This window comes from Protopterus annectens, chromosome 11.part0 (assembly GCF_019279795.1).
Source record: "Protopterus annectens isolate FY-2018-M chromosome 11.part0, PAN1.0, whole genome shotgun sequence".
NCBI lineage: Eukaryota > Metazoa > Chordata > Ceratodontiformes > Protopteridae > Protopterus > Protopterus annectens.
Window position 1 is genome coordinate 800,435,619 of NC_056745.1, and position 20,669 is coordinate 800,456,287.

The following is a 20,669-nucleotide window of genomic DNA, read 5'->3' on the forward strand; positions in this document are numbered from 1 at the left end:
TTGATGATATTCCATTGACATTTAGCTGGAGTAAATTAAAGAACATTGTGGCAACCATTGTCACATGATGGTCAAAAACATTTGAAGCTATCAACTCACTCAAGTAACTAACTGCATTTTCATGTTACAGTGATGCATCGTCTGCACAGTATGATGTCAGGTGGATTTGTCTACCAAAAGAAATGATACTACACTTTTTAGCATTAGTTCGAGTCCATTGTAGTACAGCAAAAGTTTAACAAAGAGAGAGGGAGTTTAATCTGAAGTGTTTGGGTATCATAGGATGACTTAAGAGCAAGCCACAGTTTGTAAGTGTATGCAAACTTTGTTAGCCAGTGGTCTTGGCTGCCTGCTTGGAGATCTTAGAAGTAAATACCAGAAAGGAGAAGTACAATCACTGAGCCCTGAGAGATACCTCTGGTCACTTTCATACTTTCTGATGAAGCTGCTGCAACTGGCACTGTGTGGGTTCTGTGTTTCAGCCAGTTTGCTATACATCTTACTGAATAATGATCAGTTTTAAAAGTATTCAACTTTTACATGATGCCAGCATGAGGAATGGTTTTAAAGCCATTGGCCAGGTCAAGATACACCACATGTACTGCATGGCTACCATCAACATGATGTGGGAGGTAACCTCAGGATGTGTGCTTATTTTAGACCTAAGTGATTATTAGAAGTATGATGAGAGGACTGGCCCCTAAAATTGACAAAGGATAGCATGTTCTTGGAGTTGATGCCTATTGGGTATCAAGGATGGTGTGGCATAAGGAGATGAGCAACAAAAGCGTTGGTGGTGCATATTTTAACGAGATCAGCAAAATCTCTTATTGTTCAGATGTTATTGAGGAAGTTGTTGTCACATTCTCTTGAGATTATTGTTTTTATCTTTATGTACTAAGAAAATTAAATGTTATTTAGTCATAGTTTATCTCACTTTCAGCTTTGCAGATATTTGAGCACTAGCATCAGGTTCATTAATGTCAACAGCAATCTGTGAAAGAAAATTTGGGAAATTGGAAAACTATAGTGTGATAGCTGGTTTGACATGTATGCCCTGGTAAGAAGGCATATAAATCTGTCTTGTGGTCATTTGTTTTTGTAGTTGAGTTGCCATATAGTGAAATAGTGTGGTCCATAAGGCTGATGGCACATTATCTGGTGAGCAAGTAGAAGCTAGCTGAGTCTATACATTTAATTAGGGTTCGTTTATTAGCTTTGAGTATGGCAGTTAAGGTGGGTTGACTTTATGAAGCATTAATTACTTGGGAGAACATTGAGAGGATGGAATAAAATAAGAGGAGTAACAGTTGAAGGTAGTTTCCCTATTCACAGGCAACTGCTAAATGTTGTGTTGAAAGGTTTGTATGTTATGTCACCTTCTTTAGAGCTGTATGTTTTGAGGGCTACTTTGGCTGTTCTTCTTTATTTACGTTTAGTGCATTGGTGCAAACTGTTACTTGGTCAGAATTGTTCATCACAGGTGAAGCAGTACTACTTTGTTTAATTAAATCCAAAAGTGATCAAATTGGGAAAGAACAAAATATGGTTTCAGAGAGGCAAAATGATGCTTTATTATGGTCAGCAAAGCAGGCATTGGCTTGGAGAAAAGTGGCATGATTTCCAAAGAATAGTTTATTTTTTTTACTTTTGGATGGCAGACCAGTTCAGCCTAAACAGTTTATTTTGGTTTAGAAGAGGACCTTGAGGTGCCTCGGTGTGGCAGGGGATATGCATTTGTTTCATTTTTTTTTCAGATTGGCAGGGCTAATGATTTAGCAGCTGTGGGTAGTTCCACTTAAGTTATTAAAAGAAGGGGTGGGTAGGCATCTAAATATTTTAGTTGCTATGGAAAGTATCCATGGTAACAATGGATTATCCACAGTATTGTATTAAAGCTAATTTATCATGTTTTCCAATGGATTAATTGTTTAAATATCTCAGTTGTGTGTTTGATTTACAAGGTACAGGAGGATTTATGATTATTTTTAATTCTTATGTATTTTGGGCTGCAAAGAGAGCATCATTTAGACTGGAAAAAACTAGCTGGGCCTCAAGTCACATAACTGAGATATTCATTAGAAAGGGAGAAGTTTTGTGATGTGGCAGCAGCTTTTACTGTAGTGGATGAGCTTTGCATATCACATGATTTTGTGAAGGTCACTACATTTGATCATGGATTACTACAGATTTGCTAAGTTTGTATCAAGGATTCCAGAAAGTGTCATTGTTTGGTCACCAATTATCCCAGGCTTGTTTGGAGGGAAGTGATTAAGTTCATAGCCACTGAAGCTGTGAGTAGATTCATTAATCACAAGTCAGTTCAGGGCAGCTTATACTTTAGCTTTTCAAGTGATTGAATGATAGACTTAGCAGATAGAAACCAAATGTGGTATAGAGCAGATAAAATACATGTAAGCCATTTTTTTTTTTTTCTATTTTCCATGTTCATATGGCTTTACTTATATAGTATTTTGTTAGGCAACTTTCAGAGACTGAAGAGTAGGCAAACTTTGAGTTAAGGAGGAAAGGGAGGGAGGAGACTGGTTTTGATAGCTTGATGTACAAAATTAAAACAATACAGAAAATTAAGAAAAAAACTACCAACTAATGCAACTAACACTAACTCCATAACATATATACAATATTTACATAAATGCTTCTTCATTAATAAGAAGATATTGATTAATACAATACATTGAGATTTGGAAAGTTCTTTAAAGTTTGTATATGCATTTGCAACTCCAGAACATATGCAGAAGATCAGCCGATTGATCCTTGCAGTATGGACAAAATTATTCCATATCATCAACTGGGTATACATCAGTTTTGAAGAGAAATAGATTTTATAGTCAAGTCGATTGCTTTTATCATATGACTCATTTAATTATATTTCCTAATTTGTCTTAGATAAGCCATCATATACTGAGCAAGATCTAATGATTGAAATAAGGTTTGTAGGTGTGATCCATTAACCCATATAGTTTCAAATTAATATTCAAATGTAAAATATATTTATAATTCAAATCCATTTAGTGCTAGTTATATTATAATTAGCAATTCTTAGAATCCTGTTTGAATTTACTATAAAATAGTAAGTTTCAAAATGTGGTAACTCCAATCCATCTCTATGTTGATGTGCAATTTTGTTCAAGGGAGCCACCCTTTTCATTGACTTTAGCCGGGATATCAGTTATGTGAGTAAGCAGTGCTATATGCTTCACCATGGGATGAGGTGATTGTAGTTAAGTTGTCAGTGGTGCTACTTGGCAGGATGAAAGATAAAGGAACACTGCCATTCCCCTTTATAACACTGCATTTGTTTGTATACTCATTACAATGTTTTATATTCTGGATTTGCATTACTGTTTAGCAGTTTTAATTTTATTTATGTTTAAAATCAAGAATTTATCTGTTGGCCTGGAAAGTAATAAATTTGTCACTTTACAAATTTTGGTGTGGTCATTGTATCTGGGTGGGATTCATGTACAATACATGTTTGCTTCTCCTTGGCAGATGTTGTTGCCCAAGAATGTCTGTCTGGGATAGGGATTTTATCTATGCTTTGAGAGATGGCAGAATGCTGGGCTAGAGTGGAAGAGATGTAAAAGATGTAATGTTTAGATTTGGGTGGTGGAAGGAGGTGTTTAAGGCATGGGAGGTAAAAATTTGGTTCTCTTTGGAGTGTTGCCCACTTTCTCTCCCCAGTTGTCATTTTCTATATGGATAAGGGTCAGTTTTGTCCAGGTGACCCCCTCCTTTTTTTTGGCATGGCAGGAACATCAGTGGTGTGAGTGAGAGTGGTGTTATACACTGCTCCAAAGGGTCTGGTGGTCATAGTTGAGTGAGTGATCAGTGATGCTGCTTGGGAGGCTAGACAGTATGGGAATATTGCAGTTTCCATTTATGAACATTTTTGTGCTTTGTAAATTTATTATTGTGTTTGGTATTCTGGAGTTGCATTATTATTCAGTAATTTCAGTTTTATTCATATATAAAATCAAATGCTCATTTGCTGGATTGGCAACTATTAAATTGGTCATCTGGCAAATTATAGTGTAGTCATTGTATCTACCAGAGTTTATGGAAAATAGAATTGTATAAAATGAACAAGTTGTGCTGACTCATGAACAGCCGCAAAGGTAGCCAGAGGTAATATATCATGATCAGTGGCAAGTAACGCAGCTAAATGTAGCACACTCTGATATTCAGCAAGCTGCTTACATCTAAATAATTCCAATGTTGGCTTTAAATGATTGTCTCAGTATAATATAAAAATGCAAAATCAGAGAGAGAATTTTAAATAAGGAGTACAGAGTAGACTTAGTTATTGCAGTAAATATGAGGATATGAAATGATACAGGCAAAGAGATAATGTAAGCAGAGAAGTATATAAGAGCAAACAGAGCAGTGAGGTGTTAAGAGAAACAGCAGGGACTGGAAGAGAAAAGTGTGGAATCAATGTGTTAGTAGGAGAAGGAGCATCATAAGGTCAGCGAGGATAATAGGCCTGAAAAACAAAAACAGAGAAATGCACAGGGAGTTAGAAGGTACAGAATGGAGTACTAAGGAAGTAAGTATGAAGGGTTAAAATGATCTAAAGTTACACAGAAACTGCAATTTTCCTTTTCATTCCAAATCACAAAATGATTTAATATGTTTTCTGAGAAAAACACTGAGACAATGTAACAGCTACATTAATATTTCAGTTTGGATTCATATCTTCACAGCAAAGGTGCATGCTATAAATATGCTTCCTAGACAACTGTAAGTATCCTGTCACCATAATCATGCAAAATACACATCCCAAGTACTCCTGTTAAATCTCCTCTACATACTGATTTATCCAAATTTCACGTCCTGTTGCTGAATAAAAAAACTGTACAAGCATGGGATAAATGGAATATGGTCTTAAGCCTTTCATCACCCATGCAGTTGCATCTACTTTCCGATTCCTTAGATGGTAGAATGGAATGATCTGGGACTCATTCTTTTGCTCTGTATTTTTCTATGTCTGTCATAATGCATAGAGTAATGTGAGAGGAGAATAAAGTTGGGGCAGTAGATAATGTAGCTATGCAGGTAATTGCAACAGCTTAACTCATAAAAATAGAAATATGATACATACCTACGTACATATATATATATATATATATATATATATATACATACACCAATATTTCAAGCACGGGCAGTACAAGCACTTCTAGCTTGCCAATATACCATAACAGTTGTTCCCATAATAAGTCTCCAGGCTGTTCTTAAAAATATCTAAACTAGTACTTGCTTTAATGTAATTTGCTAGTCTGTTCCATGCATCAGCTACTCTGTCAGAGAACCAATTAGTACACTTCTCATTCCTATAGAATCTTCTACATAGGTTGTCTGATGATTCTCTGGTACTTTCTGATAACCCCAATCATTTCCAGAGTTATTTATTTATTTATTTATTTATTTATTTAACATTTGTTTACTAGGAAAGTCCAACTTGGAACAAAGCCAATTTTCAGCAGAGGCCCGGGGAGAAATACTCCAGATACATGTCTTTGCAATGTAGGAGGAAAACGGTGCACCCAAAGGAAACCCTCTCAGTTTGGGTAAAACTGCCTTCCAGTTTATAGCCTGCTACAGACTACCCTCCCAAACCCAGGAACCCCACTCGGCCTTCCAGAGAACACTGGAAAATATGAAGGTCTCTCCAAACACCATTATATTGGGTGACTTCAACTACCCAAACATAGACTGGGAGCATTACTCTAGCTCCAACACCCTAGCCCAAAGGTTCCTAGAATTTATAAACTCAAATGCTATGGAACAACTTGTTACCACTCCAACAAGAGGGGAAAACATACTGGACCTGATCATCACCAACATGGGGACTTTATGCTCCAGACCAGAAGTGTATCCATCACTGGTAAGATCAGACCATAAACTAATCTCACTGGATATTCACATCCCGACCCCACCCCCTGCCCAGAAAACCACAGTGAAAAACTTCTCTAAAGCAAATTTCACACTCCTCAAAACTGAGGTGGAATCCTTCAAAGCCCCCAGGCCTGTGGAAAATACGGCCCAGACCACAGAATCCTTTAAAAACACATTCTATGAACACCTCCAGGAATGCATGGATCATGCAATCCCAAATAAAACCAAGACCCAGTCCTCCAAAGGCAGACGCCCTGTCTGATGGACCCCAGCCATAAACAAACTATACAATAGAAGGAGGAAGCTACTACATGATAGAGCAAAATCCCAAAAAGGGAAGGCATCTCTGATCAGTATTAGCAAAAAACTACGGGAACTCATAAAATCGTCTAAGGCCAGCTTCGAGAGAAAAATTGCACAGGACACTAAGGATAATCAAAAGGCTTTCTTTAGTTATGTTAGGAACCTGGGTGGGAATTCCCAGATATACTCAGAATTAGTCCAAAATGACAAAAAATACACCGAACCCACAGACATTTCCAACATCCTAGCTGCCAGGTTCAGTGCAAATTTCCCCCCCCCTCCCCACCAAAAAGGCAAATATCTATCCCAGCAGAGTGCTGCCCCCCTGACATCTCAGATGCTCAGGCAAGAGCCGCCCTCTCCAAAGCAAAAAACACAGCATCAATGACACCAGACGGTGTCCCGGGCTGCGTCCTACATGAACTCCAAGAAGAGCAAAACCCAAACATAAAACTACTGTTCAATCTCAGCCTTACTACAGGATATATACCCAAAGAGTGGTGTACAGCAACAGTGGTCCCTCTCCACAAAGGTGGTGCCTCAACAGATCCTTGAAACTTTCTCCCCATAAGCCTGACTAGCTTGGTCTGCAAAGCTATGGAAATGATCATCATGGACCTCATAAATAAAGATATTGAGGACCTACAGACACTGGATCCTACTCAGTTCGGCTTTGTTAAGGGCAGATCCTGCCTCTTATACCTGGTCGATTTCTTTGAAACAGTCACCAAGGCCATTGATGAGGGGAAGGTGGTCCACACAGCCTACCTGGACCTCGCAAAAGCCTTCGATACAATACCCCACTCGGGCATTATAGATAAGCTCACCAGCTTAAATATAAACTCCTATGTCACTAGATGGGTTGCAAACTGGCTCAAGGACAGAACCCACATGGTTAGAATTGCTGGAGCCATGTCAGACTCCAAACCAGTTACAAGTGGCATCCCACAAGGCTCAGTCATGGGACCTCTCTTGTTCGGTATATATTTCTCGGAGGTACAGGCCAACACAGAAGGACTGTGGCTGACCAAGTTCGCAGATGACTGTAAACTGGGCGCCATAATTGACTCTCCAGCTGACACAAGCATCCTCCAAAAGGGCCTCATAGAAACAGACAACTGGTGCCAGAGTCATGGCCTCAAGCTAAATGTCAAAAAGTGTATAGTCATCCCCTTTGGCAAAAAAAAGTGCCCACAAATTACCACACAGGTGGTAATCCATTAAGTACAGAAGAAGTAATTAGGGACCTGGGGACCCAAGTTGATAGCAATCTCTCATTTGACAACCACATGGCCAAAGTGGTTAGAAAAACATTTTATATAGCCCACCTAATCATGAAGGGATTCACATCTAGATCAGGGAGGTCATCGTGCCTCTTTACTCATCCCTCATCAGGCTCATAATTGAGTACAATGCCCCTTTTGGGATGTACCTTACCAGACACCTGCAGCAACTGGAAAGACCCCAAAAGTACCTCACCAAGAGGATCAAAGGGCTCAAACAGATGCCATATGCTGCCCGGTTAAAGAAACTCCAGCTCTACTCAGTGGCATACTGCCTGCTCAGAGGCAATCTGTGCCTGACATATAAAGCCATGTGCAACCCGGAATTAATGGACATGCTGCACCTCAGAAAATCCAAATCCCATCGAGCTACGTGCTCAAGAGACTTGAACCTCAGCACTGAAATAAATAGGACATGCTGGAGGGACAGATTCATAACCCAGAGGTTCCCTTCACTCTGGAATAAAATCCCAGTCCAGGTTAGGCAGAGTCCCTCATTGACTCTCTTCAAGAGGAATCTTGATGAGTGGATGGGAGATCGAGGTTTCCCGGTATCACTTCTGTGTCACTGTTAGACAGAGGCACAGTATACTAACCTCGAAAAAGGGCATAGCAAAATTTATTTAAAATGGGTGGTGAAAGCCAAACACACTCTGGTTAGGCTTATAAATGCCCTATGAACCTATGAACCTATGAACCTAATTGCACAGATGACATGAAGACTCCATACAGAAGGCACTCCAGCTGAGAATCGAACTGGAGAACCTCTTGCTGTGAGCCGACAACGTTACTGCTGCACCACTGCACCATCCAGTTGTCTCTAAATGCCCTATGTACTTGAATAAGATTTCCTCTTAGATATATATAGAAGACACTGTACAAGTTCAAATATTTTAGTATTCCATAATAACTTAAATGAAGACATCCATGGATGCCCTTGGTATATCTCCACTGTACTCTTTCCAGTTTACTCATGCTTCTTTTCTTATAGGGTTTCCATATTGTTATTCCATACTCAAGTTTGGGTCTAATATAACTAACAAACAATGACATCATCATTTTTGATTTCATAGACTTTATAAAGCTTTTTATACAACCTATAGTTCTATAACTATCAATAACCAACTGGTTGATATGATTAGAAAAACTCATAGCTGAAACTACCCATATACCTAGATCCTTAAATGAGTCTACAGTTTCAATTGCTGTGTGCTGTATTAAATATTCACCTTTCAATTTATGTCTTCCAAATCTAATATGCTTAGTTTGTGATGTATTTATCAACATATTATTATCCTGTGTCCAAATGATCAGTTTAGTCAAGTTATTTTGCAGACATGCCTTATCTGTAACAAGTGTAATCAGTTTACCCAATTTCAGGTCATCTAGACAGTAAAACACCTCAGATGAAAAAGTTAGGTCTGAAAGATGCAATCTAAACAAGTAATGGCCTAGGACAGAGCCCTGTGGGACACCCTGACTGTAACCAAGAATTTCAGCTGTCCAGTTGCTGTATGATATTTGCTGTATCCTATTTGTAAGCCATGCAGCTATCCATCTTATCAAGAGTACATCAATACCTAGTTGTATTAATTTATTTATCAGTGTTTTATGTATGACCCTGTCAAATGATGAAGCATAATTTTTCATTCATAGCTGTTGTTATATTGTTAGAGAACATCATGTTACAGGTGGTAATAGATCTATTTTCAACATATGCATGCTGATAAATGGTTTCAGGTCTCAACCTATATAATTCTGACAATAACTTATCCAATATTACCTTCTCCATTATTTTTCCACAACATGAAAGTAGACTAGAAGGTCTGTATGACTCTGGGTTTGTCCTACTCCCCTTTCTCTTTAAGACAGATTTAATAAGCGCATATCTCCAATCATGAGGACTCTCCCCATATTTATATGACATAGTGAATAATAGATATAATGGTATCATACGTTCTTGCTGAAGTGTTCTCAGGTTATTGTTAGTAATTCCGTCTCCTTATCTGGGGTTGATTTAAGTGAAACTGAAATATCTGTTTTGAAGTATGGTTTAAAGTTTATAGCAACAGCTCTACCTAGAGCACATTTTATTAAAGCAGAAGTGTTTACGTTAAAAAGAAAGCTGCACTTGGTTAATTACTTTGAATGTAATGGTGAAAGTATGTGTGTTAATGGAGACAGTGTATCTGCAAGTGAAGATGAGTTGCTGGATTTCTTCTCTTGTGATTCTTCATTTGAAACAGATGAAAATGTTAATGCATATTGCACTTTAAATACTGAAATGGTTTCTTATACTAGTACTTTTATACCTGCATTTAATAACCAGGTGATTTTGCAATTTTCTAAGATGCTTAATTTTGCATTAGAGGAAGTTCTGAAAGATTTTTCTTCTGAGAAGAAAGACATTTTGTATAATATGAGTGGATGGATGAATGGATGTCTTTATTAAATGTAGTAAAAAGATCAGACATAATTATAAAACCCTCAAATAAAGAAAGAAAAATTGTTGTTATGCACTGGAAACAATACCTGAAAATGTGTATGGACCATTTATCTGATAGCCAAGTATATAGGGCAGTAAATATTGATGTTTTTGTATCAAGCTATAATGGATTTTAAAGAACTAGTAGCTAAAGGCCTAAGATTGGGCTATTTTCCAAGAAAAGATGCCCTAAATAAATTTAATGTAAAAGGAAGTTCAATGGCTAAGTTCTATTGTTTGCCAAAGACACATAAAAATGTGAGCCCCCCCCCCAGGCAGACCCATAATAGCAGCACATAATTATTTTCTCCATAATATGGGAATTTTTTTACATTCCAATCTTTTGAACTATGTAGTTAAGTTAAATTCTTATATTAAAGATACTTTCCATTTTCTGGATAAAATAAAGAATGTTAAATATGAGGAAGAATATTATTGGATACTTATAGATGTAAAAAGTCTCTATACAAGTATTACCCATGAGTTAGGTATGGAAGCTGTTAGATTTTTTTCTTGGTGATAGCACTGTTAGTAATTATGTGATGGAATTATTATATTTTTGTTTGATGACTAATTTTTTTGTGTTTAACAAGTTCATTTACCATCAAGTACAAGCTCATTTACCATCAAGTACAAGGTACTGCCATGGGTGCAAATGAGTGCATCTTTTGAACACATGTATGCTAACCTGTTCGTGGGCCTTTTTGAAGTTAGGTTTTTGTATAGATTGAATTTTTGTAATAGTTATGTTATTTTATATTGTAGCTATATAGATGATTTGATTTTTTTATGTAAGGGGGTGCTGAAATAGCTCCCCAGTTTATAAATGATTTAGATGCAAATTGTTTTCAGATAAAATTTGATGGCTTACAGATAGGAAAAACAGTTAACTATCTAGATGTCACTTTGACTATAAGGAATAATAATATAGTAACTAATATACACAGAAAGGGAATTGGAGATTATAATATTTTGGATAGTAGTACTTGCCACCCACCACATACCTTGAAGGCACTACCTTATAATGAATTATTGAGAGTTAGCAGGCTATGTAATGATGAAATGGGTCTAGAAAAGGAAATAATAAAAACATGTAAACTTCAAGCAGAGGGGGTATGATGAAAATGTTATTTTAAATGCCCTTCATAAAATAATGAATACCAGCTTACTTCATAATAGGCCTTTAGTGAATAAGATAAATAATAACAGATCATTTAATATTGTGCAGGAGTGTAGAAAAGTTTATTTTGTTACTGTATATAATATTCTAAGTGAGGAAACTATTGATGTCATTAGATATTATTGGCCCTATTTAATTAATATGGAAGGGGTAAAAATCTGTGTAGAACTGTAAATATATCTTTTAAGAAAAGTGGAAATATTAAAGACATGGTGGTACACAATGAATTTGTTTCAACTGGTGAAAAATTAAACCTACAGGTTGGTGAATGTGGCACCTTCCCTTGTGCAAGGTGTTTGGTTTACCTCAACATTACCAAATGTTTTGAAAAAAATAAATGGTATAAAATTCTGTTCCACTTCAGCTTTTTCATGTATAACTAAATCAATGGTATATGCTTTGTCTTGCCCCTGTAATTTGTATTATATAGGGGAGACTAAAAGAATAGTCAAGCTACGGTTGCAAGAACATATCGGACACATAAAAAATAATAATGCTATGAGCCCTATAGCTACATTTTTTTACTTGTCATAGTAGTGACTTTTCACTGTTAAAAGCGTGTATTTTGGAACATATTTCAGAAACAGATGAAGTGTTAATGAAAAATAAATTATTGTACAAAGAAACTTTATATATTTTAAAATTTAATGCACTACCTCCAGCAGGTCTAAATAGTGATTATAACTGGAGAGTGTTTCTTTAAAATGTATATATGATTATTTTAATTGATGGTTGACTGATTAGATGATTGTTTAATTAATTGTGTTTAAGTGAATATATGTGGATGTATATATATATATATAGATGCATGGTGTGGCATATTTTGTAACTCCAGGAAGGCTGTGCCGAGGTGCCAGAGTGTTATTCAGTGTGAATAAACTATTTAATATGAGATTGGTGGCATTTTTTTTTTGCTGGCTTTGTAGTCTGGTGTAATTTCGTCTCCTCCCTGTGCTTTGTTTGGATCAAGTTTGTGTAGTTCTTTTTCAATATAATATAATTTGATTCCAGTGTCTGGTGTTACCTGGATGTCACAAGGGCAACTTATTACCTCTTTTGTGGAGCCAAACTGTTTTGCATAAGATGTTGTAAGTATATCTATAATCTGCACACAATTTATCAATTTGTGTGTCTTTACTCCTTCCACATCTTATGTATCTATAAAAAGGTTTCCTATTATGTTCAAAATATTTATAAAAATTTTCTTCAAATTTTTTCTTGATCTGGTCTCACACTATGCTTAATCTGTCTGTCCATCTTGTTTATTTCAGTATTCAAAGTTGTAGCTTGACCTCTCTTCCATTTCTTATATTTTTTGTCTCTCATCTTAATCAAATATCTTGTTCTTATGGAAATATATCCCCCTGATGTTGTATACCTAGATCCTGATATTAAACTTTTTTTTAATTGTGAACAGATCAAGTTCAATTATGTATTAAGTTAACATAATAATAATTACAAAATAATTACATGTCAAAACAAGGAAAGAAACAGAATGAAACAATAAAGAGACAATAAAACATTATTCCATATCTTTAAAATCATATAGAGAAAGTTTGTCTTATTCCATCATGAAGAAGAGAATTCCTTTTTCTTTTCCAAGTTGTGTATTTATATGTGTGTTCATGAGTATCATTGTTATCCAAAAGGAAAATCAAAATTCTTTCCACTTTTTTTTCTTTTCTCTTTTTTTCTTTTATGAGAAAGAGTAAAGTCTTCTTTAAAAGTAAGGATTCATGGATTTCATCTTCAAAATATACATCTTCTTGCTGATTGTTCTTTGGCCACAAAGAGAATAGCATATAGTTATTAATCTATTTTACATTCACATTTCAAAAATTACATTCAAATAAAAAAAATTAATTAAAAAAATAAAATGAATGTATTAAATGTAATGGCATAATAGAAGAAATAATATATGCTTCCAATAATAGAATCAATTATAATACCAGTCCATCTTTTTAGATTCACATTATCAATACATTTATTTATTTTAACTTTCTGATTAAAGCTCTATTTAAAAATTTCTATAAAAAGCTCTATGCAAAAATTTCCATGTGAAGTAATTTTCCTATATGTTAGTTTTATTTTAATAAACCATAGAAGATAGATTTTTTTTTCAGGAGGCAGGAGATCTCATAGATTTTCTTTTTGTTTTAGTTATTTTGTGTTTATTTGTTATTTTTTGTTTTTATATTTTATATATTTATATATTTTAGATATAGAAATTAACTTGTTATGTTATATGAGTTTTGGCTTAGCTTAAATATATAATTTATTAATAACCTCTAATAAATTTTTGCATGATGCAATACTTTTTGGAGATCTTCTCTATCTTGAGATCTTTTTTTAATTCATTCTATCTTTATCTAGTATTTTAATGTTTCATAGAATTGTTGCTTGTTTAATGTGCTAAATTAAAATTATTAGTTTAAAATTAATAATTTTTTTTTTTTTATTTTTTTTCTTATTTATTTTTTCTTGAATTTTTAAGTATAAAAATTCTTTGTTGTCAAAAGTATATCAAAAAGCTAAAACCATTTTTTATATTTTCTAAATTATATAATTTTCTTATAGATTAATAATATATTTTTTAAGTATAATAATGTAGATTGCTTGTTAATACTGTTTAAAATTGTTAATAAATAAGTAATGATTCTTAATTTTTTAATTTTTTATTTTTTTATTTTTTTTTTTTAAAAACTTTAATTTAAAAATTGTAAAAGTTGTTTGTAGTTTATCCATTTCTAGGCAAGTTAGTTAGGGTTTAAGACATGTATTTCTTAGATTTAAAGATATTTGGAAATTTAATTTCAGGATCTCCCCAGGGGTCATTAGTCAAGGTTGAATAATTTTTTTTTTTTTTTTGAATTCATCTATTTTTCCATCAAGAGTTTCTTTTTTTTGTTTTTATAATTTTAAATTTTGGTTTGAATAGATAGGGTGCTAGGTAGTAGTATTAATTTAATTATTTCATTATCTGTAATCTATCTCTATAATAATTTTTCAAAATTTATTCCAGGTATCAATAATTTTTTTTTTGAATTTTGAATTTTTATTTTAATTTAAGTTAAAGTTATATTTATGTTGTCAGCTGTAAGAATTCCTAGGTATTCGAGTGATGAAACTCTCTCTCAATAATTTGATAAACTCACTCTGATGATAAACATCATCTGTATTCAAGAGTATATAATTTTATTTTTTTTTTTTTTTTGAAATATAAGACTGAAAAAAAAAAACTTTTTTTTTTTTTTTCATCTAACTTCTTGTTCTTCTTCTTTGGTTTTTAAAGTCAACAAGACATCAATCAAAATAAATATGATTTTGGAATTATATTGATTATAAAAATTAATTGATATTAAACTTTTTTTTGATTTTTTGCACTCAAACAATTTCTCTTACAAAACTTTCCACATTCCATCTGCAGTTTTTCTACTCAGCACCTCACTCCAGTTAGTTTTATACAGTAACTGTTTTGCTTCCATATAATCTGTAATTAACCTTCTGTGCATTGGTTTAGATTTCAGTTTGGCAGAATTATCTAGCAACAAATTAACCTTTATAACCCCATAATCACAGTGCATCAAAGGTGGTAAAACTTGAGTTGAAATAACAGTAATTTCTTAAGGAACACAAACAAGTCTAGTATGTTCCATCCTCTGGTAGATTTTTTCACAATCTGAAGCAATTGTTCTTCCTGAATATACATTGTGAATAATTTCCTTACTAACATTGTTGAATCAATATTATTCCAGTCTGTTTCTGGTAAATTTAAGTCTCAGTTAATATTATTCTTCCTTCCTGTGTTTCATGCAAGAAATGTATGACTTCCTCTAGGCCATCTGCGCTTGATTTTGGTGGTGTATACACTCCAACAATTGTTATATGTTCCAGGGTTGTCTTTATTGTCACAGTTACACAGTCTGTAGTATTGGTGTTATCGGTGAACATGTAATAATCACAGATCTCATAATTATCTTTAATCCCTATCATGACACCTCCACCTGATTTTTTGTTAGAATGTTTGTTACAGTAAAAACATTAATACCCTGACAGAACTGGTTTCCAGTCATTTTTCTTAAACCATGTTTCACAAACAATAACAACATCAATCTTGTGGGAACATAGTAAATTTTCCAATTAAAAAAAACTTTATTATTAATGCTCCTAGCATTAACAACCATCAGAGATGCATTAAATGTCTCTTTCTGTGAACTGTTAAATTTTTGACCTGGCAAAAATCTTACCTAGTGTTTGCCAAATATTGCAAAATATCTGCTCAAAAATTCTCTTCCCTGATCTTGACAAATGCATGCCATCCTGTCTGAACACATGTGCCTAAAACTAAGCTTGGATGCTCTACACATTTCTATTGTTTAAACAGGACATTTTTTTTCCATGTAGGTATTTACCCAAAAAATCTTTTCATTCACAGTGACCTGACTAGCCTTTCTAAAACTGATTTGTGAAAAATACGTCTTAACACCAGTACAAGCTACACTATCTAAGATGGCTGTCAGTTTCCTACTAACAGTCAGAGCATCCTTGCGGATGACATCATTAGTACCAACAAGAATAAAAATGGATCTGTACTTCCTTACATTAAGGCATTCCAAGACTTGTCTCACATCTTCTGTTTTTGCTCCTGGCAAGCATAACAGTATTCGATGTTGATTATCTTCTCTGCAAATATAAGTATCAGTTCCTCTAATAACTGAATCTTCAATTACAAGAACATCTTTGCTGGCTAGCTCTGACGAATCTTCAGCTTCTAATACAGCAATATATACAGATATATATATATATATATATATATATATATATATATATATATATACACACACACACACACACACACACACACACACACACACACACACACACACACACACACACAAAACCACAGAATGCCAGTGAAACCAAAGAGCCAACTCCACAAAACAACAGAACTGTTATCACCACTTTTTTAAATAAAATACATGAAGCTCTTACCACCTCGGCATACAGCCTTTACAGAGTAAAAATTCAAGTGAACACACAGACTGTCTTAAATACAAATTAACTGTCACTAATTACAATAAATTGAATAATTACATGCAACTATATCTAAATAAAAACTTTCCAACTACATTCTGAATTTAAACTGCTGAGAACCAGGGTGTCATACTTTAAAATAAAAACAGTTTCTTATATAAGACTTTTTTCTTTATATTTTGATCATATAAACCACATTTAACCTGGTCTAACAAAATGGCTTTTAAACCACTTTCATCCCCCTGATGATAATCTAAAAAATGGCAAGCAATTGGCCTCTCTAGTCTCCCATTTCTAATATCTCTCAAATGTTCCTGTAAACAGGTTTTAGATGCTTGCTTACTCTCCCCCACATAAAATTTATCGCAAGGGCATTTTATAGCATATATAACTCCCACTGAATCACAGCTATATGCACATTTGGCTTCATATTTTATAACATTTATCCATGGAAAGTGAGATAATGTATCTTTGCAGCTACAACATCTGCCACATGGTTTACTGCCATTAACAGGAAGAAATGTATTTATAACCAATCTATTTATAGTCCTCTCTGGAGGAATAAATTTTCCATGTATAATCATATCTCCAATATTCCTTCTCTTTTGAATGAAATACTTGGCACCCTAAGTAACATGTTCTGAAAATCAATATGTCCAACCAAGTAGTGCCAATAATATTTTACAACTTTAATCACTGTATCACTAAATTGCCTGTATGTAGTAATAAAATGCATCTTCTCGATCCCACTATCTATCCTATTTTTACATTTTTGGTTATTATTTCCCACATTGTATTTTTTCTTATGTATATCCCACTTCATAATCTCTGTTACACTTTTGTCAAGAATATTTAAATCATAGCCCCTTTTCCCGAATATATTCTTACTATTTTCCATTTCGTGAATAAATTCAGATTCTACATTACACAGTCTTCTGCTTCTTAAAAATTCCCCATATGGCAAAGCTGCATTAGTATGACTTGGATGGCAACTACCTCCATTTAAGTATTGATTGCCATCCATGAATTTCCTATGTACTCTGGTGTATATTGGATATCCTTCCAAGCCTTCCAGCATAACATCTAAAATCTCTACTACAGTAATATCTGGTCTAGCAGTTGTTATAAAAGATATATCTTCATCACCATTAGTCTTATTAATCCCACTGTTTTCATTGTGTATTAAAATCTCATCCAACTGGTATTGTAAATCCACAGCTTGAGCCATACAGTCAACATCTGTCTTTCTTTTCTTTTTTTCTAACAGTAATGCTCTTCAATCCTTCCACGTTCAATATTGATTTCTTCCTTTTCACCTGCCCCTTGCCCCTTTTTTCTGCTTTCTCTGTTGGAAAAATGATGCCTTCTTCTGTAGACTGAAGGTTTCCTGATAAAAACATATCATCATTCCCTATAACCTGTGTGTTACATACTTTTTCTATGTATTCTATTTCCCTTACAGTCATTAATCAGTTTATTTTTCTTCCTTGTTATTTGTTGTGAACATCTTCCTTTCTTTCTTTTTCTGTTTCCTTCTAAACAAACTGGATCCTCAGATTGCTGAATACTTGCATCCAGAATACAAAGTTGTCAAGGGCATTGTCTTGTTTCATAGGGGTTGAATGATTTTTGCAGACAACAGATGCATCATTTCCTAAATGTGTTCTATTTGTTCTATGCCTAACAATATTTATTTCATCAATCCAGTCATTAATATATTAAACAACGATTCTCCATGTCATGCCAATTGCACAATTGCAATCATCATCAAATCAAGATTTACTTCTAACAATGGTAAGCAAATCATCCGACTTTTGACATGATGAACACAGATCACCGGTGTTATCAGTTGTTACCTTTAAATATGCATAGCATATATTACACTGTACAATATATTTGTGTATTAGCAAATCGTTAACTGCATACTCATTTAAGGAATACATATTCAGCTTCCAATGAATAAAATATTGGAAATGAAAAGAATAATCAAGAAAAGTAACAACAGAATTCAAAGAGATTTTAAATCAACTTCTATGACAAAAATCACGCCAGCAATATACAACTAAATATAAATTAAGTACAGTAAAGTTGTTCTGACCATACAAATTCTGCATGCCAGACAAAAGTTGTAATTCCTTGTCGTTAAGTAGCTTCTGCTCACTATCACTTGCAATTGCACTTCTTTTTAACAGTAAAGATCAATAAATCACAAACCAAGGTAGGATTGTTTAGATATGCTCAGGATTTTCCTTTCTGCACTCTGTGTGAATTTATAGCTGTCTAAGCCCCCTGGGGTGGCTAGAGCTTGCCTGTCTAAAACCTCTCCCTTTCTAACAACCAACAGTGAAATTAAAGGTAAAACAACAACATAGGAATCAAAGTAAGTATTGTTAACAAGCTATCCCTTCCTACCTACAAACAGTTAAAAACAGTGATAAATACAATACAAATTCAAATAAAACTTTTCTTTCCAGTCAACTCTACAGTAAATCACAAACCAAAGTAGGATTCTTTAGATATGCTCAGGATTTTTCTCTCTGCAGTTCTTGTGAATTTATAGCTGTCTAAGCCCCTTGGGGTGTCTACAGTGTGCCTGTCTAAAACCTCACCCTTACTAACAAATATTCTAAAATGTTGAAGGGTTTCGTTGAAATACATTACATTTTTTTTTTCATAAAGTGGCCTGTCTTCACCAGCATAGTTGATTAAATCTACAAGATACACAGCTTGGTGAACTTTCACTGCCTCACCTTTAGGACTTGAAGATAATGAAATACAGGATTAAGATTGGGTCTCTGCTTATAACCAACTTGTTATGTGTTCCAGAGATGAACATCTAGAAATTTACCTCAATATTGAAGCTTAATAGGTAAATCTTGACATTCCTGTTGAGAATATATAACAAGATGGGTTAAGATCAGAAAGCACAGATCATAATTTTTTGTAGTGCACAGAGGAAAACATTGTAGGAACACCAAGTGTTTTACAGCTTTGAAAGCTGTAGCATACTTATCACGACCACACAGAGACCAGCCTCTCAAGCACAAAGAGCTTTAAAAACATGTTAAAACCTAACCCTGTAAAGTTTTTAATGGATTTAAAGGTTTGTTTGTTTGCTGTCACTATTAATACTCTAGATAGCTTGTTAAGCATCTTTCTGATATCAGAATGGCTTGTCTTTTTCATGACTTTAGAATGTAATTGTGAAGCTCCATGCACTACAATAAAGGACAAAGACATTCATGCAAACATTTTGTTATACATTTTAAAATTCTATTGTTGGATTAATTTAAATAAACTGAGGTGATGAAAAGAGTTTACCAGTTCATACTTTCACAAAAGAGATGCTGCTAAAAGAGTTTTGATATTCATTTTCATGAGGAATTTATGGGAATCCTATTTTAAAACAGAAAGGAAAACATTTTAAGACAGTATCAAGTCCACATTAATGGCTTATGTGGGCTAGAATTTTAAAGAACTCTTGTAAAAAGAAGAAGTGGTTTAACAGAAAGAGAAGTCAATGGTATCATTCCCAGATGTTACAGCTATTATGATTATTATTATTATTGCCAAAAATAAACAAAAAAAAGGTACTATGTTAGAGATGTGCTGCAACACTGAAAGAGGCAAAAAGTAAACAAAAACAACACCTTTGCCCCATACCTTGCCCCAATCATGTTGATAAAGCAGCAGTTATAGAAACTTAAAAAATGTTTTATGCATTACAATAATTGTTTTATGAGATTCTTATTTTAACAATTGATATATTTGCAAAAACCCTTATCCTAGATAAATGTGGGATCTAAAAATCATATTGAGTCAATTATGCCAATAAAAACTATAAGTACTCTTGCTGCATTGTTTCTTGAAATAATTACCTTATACTTTTCGTGAATGTTGCTCTTATTCATATATACATGAGTCTATATATTGCTGTCTGAAAGAGAATGCATGTTTTTAGTGTAGAAAACAATAAGTGCAACTTGAGGACAGGTCCATCATTTTAATATAGTGCATGGAACATCACGATTATGCTCCAAAAACAGGAAAAATAACATATTGTAAGCATCTTTTTAGCAAGCTTTTGTTAAGCAAACCTAAGGGCTGTTAAAATTGAGTATCACGTTGAGATTGACAGTGAGCAGTGCCAGCTGGCAAAGAGCACCAGCAGTCGATAGAACAGATTTAAAAGTTGCCAAAGACCATCCTCTGCCCTGCTTACCAGCAAAACATGTAGTGGAGTGGTTTATCTTCTCTTCTGTAGTACCTAACAGCTTTTAAGCAGCTTGTTCTTTAGAGGGACAATTTGTTTCTGCCTTCTGCCTGTTTGACAGCATAAAATGTTTCACTGGCTTTCAAAACTTTGAAATATAGTAAAACACTTTGCAAATCGGCACTTTTTTCTTTATTTTTTCTATAACTGCCAGTACATGGAGCAGGTAAAGTTCCATAAATTACA

General features: G+C 34.1%; 1 protein-coding gene across 3 annotated transcripts in view; it reads right to left on the reverse strand.

Annotated features, from left to right (window-relative positions):
- Positions 1 to 20,669, reverse strand: part of DGKI (diacylglycerol kinase iota) — a 5,490,864-nt gene that overhangs the window by 3,381,118 nt on the left and 2,089,077 nt on the right. The window lies entirely within an intron of this gene.